Source organism: Schistocerca gregaria, chromosome 2 (assembly GCF_023897955.1).
Source record: "Schistocerca gregaria isolate iqSchGreg1 chromosome 2, iqSchGreg1.2, whole genome shotgun sequence".
Taxonomy (NCBI): Eukaryota; Metazoa; Arthropoda; class Insecta; order Orthoptera; family Acrididae; genus Schistocerca; species Schistocerca gregaria.
Genome location: NC_064921.1, coordinates 1,027,739,157 through 1,027,749,976, shown reverse-complemented (window position 1 = coordinate 1,027,749,976; position 10,820 = coordinate 1,027,739,157). Strand labels below are relative to the sequence as shown.

The window sequence follows — 10,820 nt, the reverse complement described above, 5'->3', positions numbered from 1 at the left end:
TTCGAAACTGTGGCCATAGCAGCAGCGCAGTTCCGGTCTGAAGCGCCTAGAACCGCTCGGCCACAGCGGCCGGCCGGAGAAGAGGTGGTGGTGGGTGATGAAGGATGTCATCTGATGATGTCATCAGTGCCACACTGAGGCATCTACTAACGGCAACTTGAATACATTTGGCAACAGTGCAGATTGCATGAGCTCTTTCCTGGTTCCGCTACTAATGTGAAGGATGTTAAGTAAAATCATAGGGTAACATTTATTCCTTAGAACTTAGAAATACTCTCTGAAATTTAGATTTTAACTTAGGAAAAAACTTTTGTTGTATCTTAGTGAGGTATACTCTTAGGACCAAAACCAGACAGTTTTAACACTTGTCTGTTGCACATATTCGGGGATTTTGAGAATTACGCCACTACTGAGGGACGTCTCACGTGGATCCGAGATGAAGTATTCTTGAAAATCTAAGAATGGGACTGCAGAACAGATAGCAGTTACACTGTAGGTGTAGTCTCTCCCCCCGCTCCAAAGTAACAGGTGCGCCTCATGCCTTAGTAACTAACTCACTAATTTCACAGCTAAAAAGGAACCTGTTGCTTTACCTGATTCCTATGAGATAATTTGGGTGTGCTCTGAATCTCTGCGTGCTCTGCAATGGAAACCAATATAACAGTTACATAATTCTCTCCAAGAAAATGTGGCTGAATATTAAAAGTGCACGTTAAAAGTCCACCAATGAATCAAAGGTGGTCTCCACATAAATATTGTATGAGCTGCACATGATTTACGAATAAGTGGTACGAATCAATAGTACTTTGAATTTATGTTTGACTTCTTTTCTACCACATTCCATGAAATTCTACTTTGTTTTGTAGAAATTACACAACCTAATGTTAATATTTATAATTTTCTCCGTATCAAAAACGTCGCATAAATTTTGTTGTTCTTTGTACACTTCATTATGACTTCTCTCCAGTGGAAGAGTGTTTTCACAAATGAGTGAAAATATTGTTGGATTTCTGCGTCAACACCAACTAACGGAGGGAGGCCCCTTTTGAAAAGTGTGGTGCATTCATGTCTGGAGAGCCAAAAACAATAACAAAAAAACGTTAAAAAGATGTATGCGAGACGGCGGGTTAGAAACAACCATTTCATCTCAGATAGACATTACCAAGGAATGCATATGCTGGAGATGTTATGAATGGACTTGAATATCATAAGAAGTTGATGAAATGTAAATAACCCGTTTTTTGTTCAACAAAGTAGTTTCTCTGGGTTTGTGAACTATTTGACCACGCAGAGCAGTATCAGGCACTTTCTTGCGGTTGGTACATGTGATTTTGGATACTGAATAGAACTATTACATACCCTTAGTCGTAGGTAAAGCAAATGGCACTCTTCCGTCCCTTAATAGGATACTAGGAACATGCAATCATTCTGCAAAGTAGATTGCTTCGAAATATTTGTCCTACCCATCTTACAAAACTGCTCAAGTGTGTTGGACTCGTAGCGAATAGGACTGACGTGGGACGTGAGCTTTTTTACCCATGAGGGAGCATCACTGAAATGCTGCAAAACCTGAGCCGTCAAGAGCTTAAAGATACACGAAAACTATTCCGTAAAAGCCTCCATAAAAAGTCCCAAGAAGCAAGCTTAAATGATGAATCAAGGAATATACTGCATCCTCTTACCCACTGCTCTGTTATGCATCGCTAAAATAAAATTAGACTAGCTACGGTACGGGATGAGACGATTCAGCAGTCATTCTCTCCACACTCTGTACATGACTGAAATGGGAAAAGGCACTAATAACTGGTATAATGGGAAGGACCCCCTGCAGAGTGAATGTGTAGATTTGATTGTCTTCAGATAATGGAAATTTATTTGTAGCATGAGGTGACCAGGGTCACTTGTCTGACGTGCTTTGCTCAAAAGCTATTCCACTGAGGCCTGTGAGGTCTTTTTGCGTTCGAATGATCTATACCCGCTACAGTTGTCACTGAATCACTGTCATGTCTGTCGGTTGTCCAAGGATTACGAATTTCCATTCACATTTTCTGCTAGGTGTGAAAGTTGACTTTTGTTCTGTTTACATGTAACGGTACACCATCGTTTTGTCCTGGATATGAAACTATCCTTGAAAACTAAGACAGCCTGAACTTTGATTTGAAAATCACACTGATGTAAAGCTCTGTTTCCTCTAACAGCACTTCTTAATTACAAGTCTTCCACATCTGTTTGTACCAACTGGATACAGAGAAATTTGGTTGTCTTGTTCACAATAAACTGCATTACTTGACCTGATATGTTGACCTCTTCTGGTCCAGAGAAGGATTTGTCCGAAGATCATGATCCTTCTTTTGCTGACAGTCTTCGATATTCTCTCTATCTAGGTTAAGAGTTCTTGGTTCATTCGTCATGAGTGACCTACTCGGATTCTGTATTTTGAGATCTCAAACTACCATTCAAATATAAGAAAAAAGAAATATTTATTTATTGCCCTTCTTTCATGAATGTATAATTTGCACCAACCAATAGTATTTAATAGCCATCGCAATCAAAGTAACCCAACCTAATCTCACCTAATTTAATTGAGCCTGAATTAATTTAACTGAACCTAACATAATGTAACCTAAATAAATGTAACCTAATCTAACCTAACCGCATGTAAACTAACGTAATAAACTAACATAATCCAAACTAAGTTAGCTGAAACCAACCCATCCTAACCCACCCTAAACCAACCTAAAAGATACTAACCTCACTTAAGCTGATATAACCTGAAGCATTCTGACATAACATAATAAAACCCAACACAGCACAAACGAAGTTAACACAGTCTATCCCAACTTAAGCTAACCTAAGATAAAATAAATCAAATAACGCCAGTATTTCCTTCATTCCAAGCAGTGTGTGTAATATTGTCCATCCACAAATATCCGAGAACAACGGTATGAATTGTGTTAGTGATTTACACAAAGTTCCTAAAACCCTGTTCGAAACGAACCAGAAATCAGTTAATATACGTCATCATACAGACAAGTGTGTAGCCGTCGATGCCAATTTTTCAAAATAATAGCATACACAAGTGTGAACAGCACACAGGAGTATCATTTGATGACAACAACTCATATTTCTGAAGAAGAAGTGCAAGTGGCATCAGCAGATTAAATTGGATGTGCCCAGTTCTGGAGGAATGTACGTTCGTAGGCTGTAGAAATAGTGGAAAATATACATCCTGATGGATCGACCAGTAGTTGAAACCGCACGCTTGCTAATATATGTCCTTTTCAAGGGCCAGACCGTTGCATAATCTAGCAGAATTTAGCGGAGCCAACATTATGAAATGATTTCTCGAAAGTTTGTTATACTCTGAAATATGATTTAACATTTAGATAGTAAAGTTACTAAATAGTGGAAGAGCTCCTATTCTCTTCCATTCGACATAATCGTGTTAAGTTCTATAATTCTTTTGGGACCACAAAACCGGAATATTTTGGGCACAAGCGTCGGAATGTTTTGTCCTGCACTCTAAGGATTATAAAGCACGCTCACAGTAAATGACGAGTGTGTCGGAGAACGAAACAACGTTCCATGCCGAGTGAAGTATAAACTGAGGTGGCAAAAGTCATGGAATGTGGAATACCTCATAATATGGTGCTGGACCTCCTTTTGACCCCCCCCCCCCCCTCATAGTGCAGCATGTAGACGTGGCATGGACTCAACAATTCGTTGGAAGTCCCCTGCATAAATGTCGAGCCATGTTGCCTCTAAAGCCCTCCATAATTTCAAAAGTGTTACCGGTGGAGGATTTTATGCACGAACTGATATCTCGATTATGTCCCATAAATGGTCGATGAGATTCATACTGGGCGACTGGATACCCACATCATTCGCTCAAATTGTTCAGAATGCTCTTTGAACCAGTCACGAACAATCGTGGTCCAATGCCATGTCACATTGTCATCTATGAAATTCCATCGATACTTGGGAACATGAAGTCCATGAATGGCTGCAGATGGTGTCCAAGGTGCCGAACATAACTATTTGCAGTCAATGATCGGTTCATCTGGACGAGAGAATACAGTGCATTCCATAAAAACTCAGCCTAGATCATTATGGAGCCACCACCAGCTTGCACAGTGCCTTGTTGACAACCTGGGTCCATGACTTCGAGCGGTCTGAGCCACAATTCAACTCTATCATCAGCGCTAACCAACTGAATTCAGGACTCTTCTGACAAGCACACGGTTTTCCAGTCTTCTAGGGTCCAAGCCATATGGTCATGAACCCAGGGGAGGGGCTATAGGCGATGTCGTGCTGTTACCAAAGACAAGTGCGTCTGTCGTCTGCTTCCATAGCCCAATTTTCGCCTCATTGTGCCAAGGGTTACATTCGTCGTATGTACCACACTGATTTATGAGGTTATTTCACCCAGTTTTGCTTGTCTGTTTGCACTGAAAACTCTATGGAAACGCCCCTGGTCCCGGTCTTTAAGTGAATGAGAAAGAGATAACACCTGAAATTTAGTATTATGGATACACTTTTGACACTGGGGTCTCGGAATACTGAATTCGCTAACGATCTCTGAAACGGAATGTCCCATGCGTCTAGCTCCAAGTACCATTTTGCGTTCAGTGTCTGTTAATTCCCGTCGTGCGGCCGTAATCACGTGGGAAACCTTTTCACATGAATCGCCTGGGTTAAATGATCGCTCCACCTATGCACTGAACTTTTATACGTTGTGTACCTGATACTACCGCCATCTGTATATGTGCATATCGCTTTTTTTGTTTTTCAGCTCAGTGTATACGACTTTCGTTGGTCGAGAGTTGATCTGTGTCACCAATTCCATGAACACGTTTGTTGCTAGGCAGCAAAGTAGTTAATTTGCATAATGTAGGTTTCCAGTCCGACAGCTCTCGATCTTAATGAGATGCTTTACATTCTTTAACGATTTATAAATACCGACCAGTTTTGCTAGAGCTAGTACAGCTCCTGGCTTTCACACTTCTCTTTTGCGTTATTCTGAAGGCAGGAGATGAGATCCTTGCAGAAGGAAACTGTCTACTAAGTTTGTAAATTAGGAGATGCGCTACTGGCGGAAGTAAAACTAGAAGGGAGCATTGTCAGTGGTGCTTGGATAACTCCGTCGATAGGGCACTTTCCAGCAGAACGTAAAGATCCAATATTAGAGCTCCATTCTGACAAACAGCTTTAATCAGCAAGGAAGTTTCAAAACTGTGCACACTCCAGTGCAAAGTGAAAACTCGCTATGGACTACTGCTTAGGTTCGCCTATCTAAATCGGCGAATTTTTGGTGTAACTATCTGGAAAGGCAAATTATAGATACTCTGCCTTCATTTTATGAATGAGTTCGTAAATATATCACCTATTCCCGTAGGTGTGTTATATAGCATCATGACATTCTGGGGACTACTCCAAGTTAATGTGGAATCAGCAGTAGAATGTAACTTTGCACTTTCAAACGCAAAAGCGGGAACAGGAAATTCTAGGATCAACACAGATTTGATTCCGTGAGATAGTTCCTCTCGACGACGGGTAATGAATCTAGCTACCAATTACGTATATGAGCCAGAGAAATTTCATCTGAGGTCTTTGTTATCTATAGCTTTGAACAGATACGTGTCTTGTTTGAAAGTTTGTAACGGGAAAGAGACGGTAGGGTTACGCGTTGCCGAGAGTGCTCCACCGTCGATGTACCCCACCCACCCTACAACCGCCGGACGTGACGAGGGATCGCCGTCAGTCAGCTGTCGACGGCAGATGTCGACCCCTCCCAGGGCAGCGGTGTAACTTGGGCGTATCGGCAGCACGCCTCCAACAGCCACACAACTAACGCTCGGCGTAACGGACTGGTGAACTGCCTCTGACACGGGATATGGGACCAGATGCTGTCATCTGTAGCGAAATACCACGACCTCACTATAAAACTAAACGGTATTCTCCGCAGAACTATGATTTTCCAAACCTGTAGCTGAATGTTAATGACTATGCCATAACTGTCGGACAATGTGGGACAAAAATTCCATTTACAAGCCGGCAATCATTTCAGCACTTAGACACAATGTTCAGTCTGATCAAATTTTGTACATATTTTGAGTGACAAACGTCACAGGATAGCGATACGTACATATGGAGATGGTAGCATTGCGTGCGCGAGATGTAAAAGGGCAGTGCACTGATGGAACTGTCTTTTGTACTCAGGTGATTCATGTGAAAACGTTTTCGAGGTGATTACTGCCGCACGGCTGGAATTAACATTTTAACGTAGAATGATTGCTGGAGCTAGACGCATGGGACATTCCATTTCAGAAATCGTAACGGATTTTAATATTCCGAGATCACCAGTGTCAAGAGTGTGCTGATAACACCAAATTTCAAGCATCATATCGGACAACCGACAACACAATAGCTGACAGCCTTCACTTAACGACCGAAAGCAACGACATTTGCGTAGAGGTGTTAGTGCTAACAGACAAGCAACGCTGCGTGAAATAACAACATAAATCAACATTGGACGTACAATGAACGTATCCGATACGGCAGTGCGGCGAAATTTGGCCTTTTTAGGCTAAGGCAGCAGACTACCGAAGCGAGTGTCTTAGCTAACAACACGACATTGCCTGCAGCACTTCTCCTGGGCTCGTGCGGTTGGACTCTAGAAGATTGGAGAACCGTGGCCTGGTCAAGTGAGTTGCGATTTCAGCTGGAAAGAGCTGATGGTAGGGACCGTGTGTGGCGCAGGCCACACGAAACCATGGACTCAAGTTGTACAAGATCGTCGTGCCTCCATAATGGTGTGGACTGTGTTTACATGGAACTGATTCGGTCGTCTGATCCAGCTAAACCGATCATTAACTGGAAGTGGTTATGTTCGACTACTCGGAGACCATTGGAGCTTTTGAAGTACTTCATGTTCCCAATCAGCAATGGAATTTTTAAAGGCGACAATCCACTACGTCACCAGGCTACAACTGTTCGCGATTTGTTTCAAGAACATTCTGGACAATTAGTGCTACGGGTTTGGCCACCCATTGCACATATATGGGACATCATTGAGAGATCATTTCGTGCACTGTATCCTGCACTGGAACACTTTCGCTATTATGGACGGCTATACAGGCAATATGACTCAGTTTTTCTGCAGGGGACTTCCAATGAGTTGTTGACTCCACGACATGTCGAGTTGCTGCACAAAGCCGGTCGAAAGGATATTGGGAACTATCCCATGACATTTGTTAGCTCCATGTATACACAAGCGGTAGGAAAGGGACAGCTATTCTGAAGCTAGAGATGGGTTTGCCACCGAGTCCTTGAAATGAAATTTGTGAAAGAAGAATACAGTTTCTTAATCTCAACAATAAATACACATATACAAAAATTACTCAACTACTACATACCAACACTTCAGTACAACTCTTCAGCATAATATAACACAAATGTCAATAGCTACAGGCGAATGTCAATGTCTTTTACATAGTTTATTACACCATTCGTCATTGTCGCAAATCTGTGAAAGGACTCTTGAAGATACGCGTGGGGCGTGACATAAAATGAGCAACTGTCTGTCTTTCAGCACGACAGTCACAGGATGGTGATGAAGATTTGCCCCCGGTGGAGTGTCTCCTCATCCTCCACGGTTCATGCGGACTATTCAGAGCAGGGCAAATCAGCCGAGGCTGGTCAAATGCAGGGGGCTTCTCCTGGATCCAGGATAGTTTCAGCCACTGCCGAGAACAGTTTTGTTACCAGAAGCGTTTCCGTTTATCGGTGGCACTGGATGAATTACCGGTAACTATCCTGGCTACCATATGAGTGGGATGTCTCGATCTTAATCTGTTTTCGCTCAGCAGCGAATAGATAAATAAGTGTTGGAAGGTCGGGTTTAACGATTAGCGTCTGGTATTTACTTAGTAGCGCACTAAACCGTCTGATATCAGGACGTGGAAAGTGACTATTTTATTTTTATTTACACGTCACGTTCCTTAGCAGCAAATTGAGGAGCAAATCTTCAACGTCGTGGAACGTGTGAGTACATGAAATTACAACATAAAATTAATAACAGATAAAAATAAAATGTTTATGGACCTGTGAAAGGTCAATCAATAAGTTTAAGTAAACGCAATCAACAATACAACAAGAATCGCATTAATTTTTCATGGAACTCCTCGACAAAACTCTTCAGTTTCGATTTGAGATCGCGGGGGATTACTGCTAATATTTTTGAATTCTTGTGGTGGCTTATTAAAAATGGATACAGCAGTATGCTGCACACCTTTCTGCACAAGAGTTAAGGAAGTCCAATCCCAATGCTGGTTGGATTTTTGGCAAATATTAACTGAATGGAAGCTGCTTATTCTTCAGAATAAGCTAATATTGGTAACAAGAAATGACAGTAAGGAAAAGAGAGAGAGAGAGAGAGTAAGGAATATATATATATATATGTAGAGGCGCCGAACAGGGGTCGACAAGAGGTTCGTGAACGTAGACCACTTATTGCCCGAACTGCCCGTTTCTGAGTCTAAAATATCCTTTTGGAATGGGAAAAAAATACCATAAAATGTAATACCATATGACATAGAGCGAATGAAAATAAGCAATGTAGACTAATTTTCGGGTCGAACGATCAAATCCTTCAGGTACCGTTCGAGCAGTAAAAATGGTAGCATCAAGTCTTTGAACAAAATCTTAAACATGGATTTTCCTCGACAGTTGACTATCTGTCTGAACACTTAAAAATTTGAATTGTTCAGTTTCACTAATCATATGCCCATTCTGTGAAATCAAAACGTCAGGTTTCGTTGAAATGTGTGTTAGAAACCGTAAAACTGAGTCTTGCTGTCATTTAGCGTTAGCATCCCTACACCTCCACAGTGTAATTTTCATGTGGCAATAGCGCACTTTGTTTACAAAAATGAACCCCAGCACTCTGACGTTATAACTGTTGTGTAGAAAAAGGCTGTGGAGTAACCTTTCTCTCTCTCCCTCTCTTTTTTTTTTTAACGAAATTTACCACCTCAACAGTGTAAATGTTATGCAGCAAAGGTGTACTATGATTAAAAGAATATGACTACATTGCATCAGAACGTTCTGAAATATTTTAAATTAGGAGACCATACAGCTGGCAAATAAGTTATCTCACTTGGATCTTTGTTTAATTTTACACTTTGCATAGTGGTGGTCTCTAGCATGTTTTTTATGAAATACCGTCACTACGCTTTATTTAACACTGTGATAGTTAACCGCGCATCGTTAAAGTGCGCAGAGACGGCCGGAGTTTGCCAGAAGCAGTGAGTGCTGCCTGTCGCTATGAGAGCTGCCTGCAGACCAAGACTCTCTCTCTCCTGTGCTCTGGTCGCTACTTGTGGGGCAGCGAATGTAGACAACGGTAGCACCAGACCTGTCTTATCTCCCAAATAGGGCTGTCGATAAATTACCGATGTCTCAGTATTTCTTCCAAAAGGTATAAATATATATCAGTTATTTTTACCCTATATACCGACACTGAAACGGAAATATCGAGTGCCGATATTTTTATTTTATATTGTATTTTCTTTGCACTTTTTGGTGTATATTTGAAATTGTTCTTTTGAAGCTGCAGAAGAACACTACTTTACTTTCACTATGTGATGGACTCTACCTACTTTTTGATCTTTCATCACATCCAATCTTTCAAAGTGTGAAGTAAGTATAGGTGGCACAAATAAGAAGTCCGAGACTGCACTTTTCTGCAGGGAGTTGGGGTGAATGTAATAACATGATGTCCAATGTGAAGAAATAGTACACGGGGTGCATTGAGAAACAATTTTTAACGGAAATCTGTGCCATTTCTTCACATCGACATTCATCAGAAAAATTTGCTGAAAATGCAAAAAAAAAAATCTAAATCATAAGATTGGTCATTCCATGAGCAGAACTTGTAAGGGCAAATGCTAATGTAATCGGTGTTCGATGCTACCAATAGATACTGCACACTTAACTTCACCACTGAGTTTTGACACTACAGCTGCTAGGTCGCTGACATTGGCAGAAATAAAAAAAAGTGAAGTCTATAAGAAGTGTCCCGGACAAATCCGATATGAGACGAAACCGCACGATGGATCTATGACAGACCTTTTTCTTGTGCTACTTACATGCAAGCACCATTGTTGGCAAAGTGGTTATCGCCAAGCGTGAACATGCATCGTTTTCCTTCCAATTCTTGCTCTAACGAGGTACTTGTTGGCGTACAGAATATCTAACAATAAATCAGTACTTAAAAATGTGACACTAAAACCGGCAGCATATTTACAATGCGGAGCCAATATTTTTTGTCATGTACATCGATATTTTTTAAGTCGATACATCGATACTTTTCTGTACATCGAAAGCCGATACAGGTGTTTTTTAAATAATGATTCATCGGATTCCCGATATTTTTGAAAATATCAGCAGTCCTTCTGCCAACCCACATCCTGAAACTTCCTGGCAGATTAAAACTGTGTGTCCGACCGAGACTCGAACTCGGGACCTTTGCCTTTCGCGGGCAAGTGCTCTACCAACTGAGCTACCGAAGCACGACTCACGGCCGGCACTCACAGCTTTACTTCTGCCAGTACCTCGTCTCCTACCTTCCAAACAAAAAGGCAAAGGTCCCGAGTTCGAGTCTCGGTCGGGCACACAGTTTTAATCTGCCAGGAAGTTTCATATCAGCGCACACTCCGCTGCAGAGTGAAAATCTCATTCTGAACCCACATCCTACCCCACACACCACCACCACTTTGACTATAGATGAAGTGATTTTGCGTCCTACATCTTGTAAGGTG

At 41.6% G+C, this 10,820-nt stretch overlaps 1 non-coding gene across 1 annotated transcript; it reads right to left on the bottom strand.

Annotated features, from left to right (window-relative positions):
- Window positions 1-10,496: 10,496 nt before the first annotated feature.
- Window positions 10,497-10,571, bottom strand: Trnas-cga (transfer RNA serine (anticodon CGA)). Its single transcript has one exon. It is a non-coding gene; the product is annotated as a tRNA-Ser (tRNA).
- Window positions 10,572-10,820: the final 249 nt, after the last annotated feature.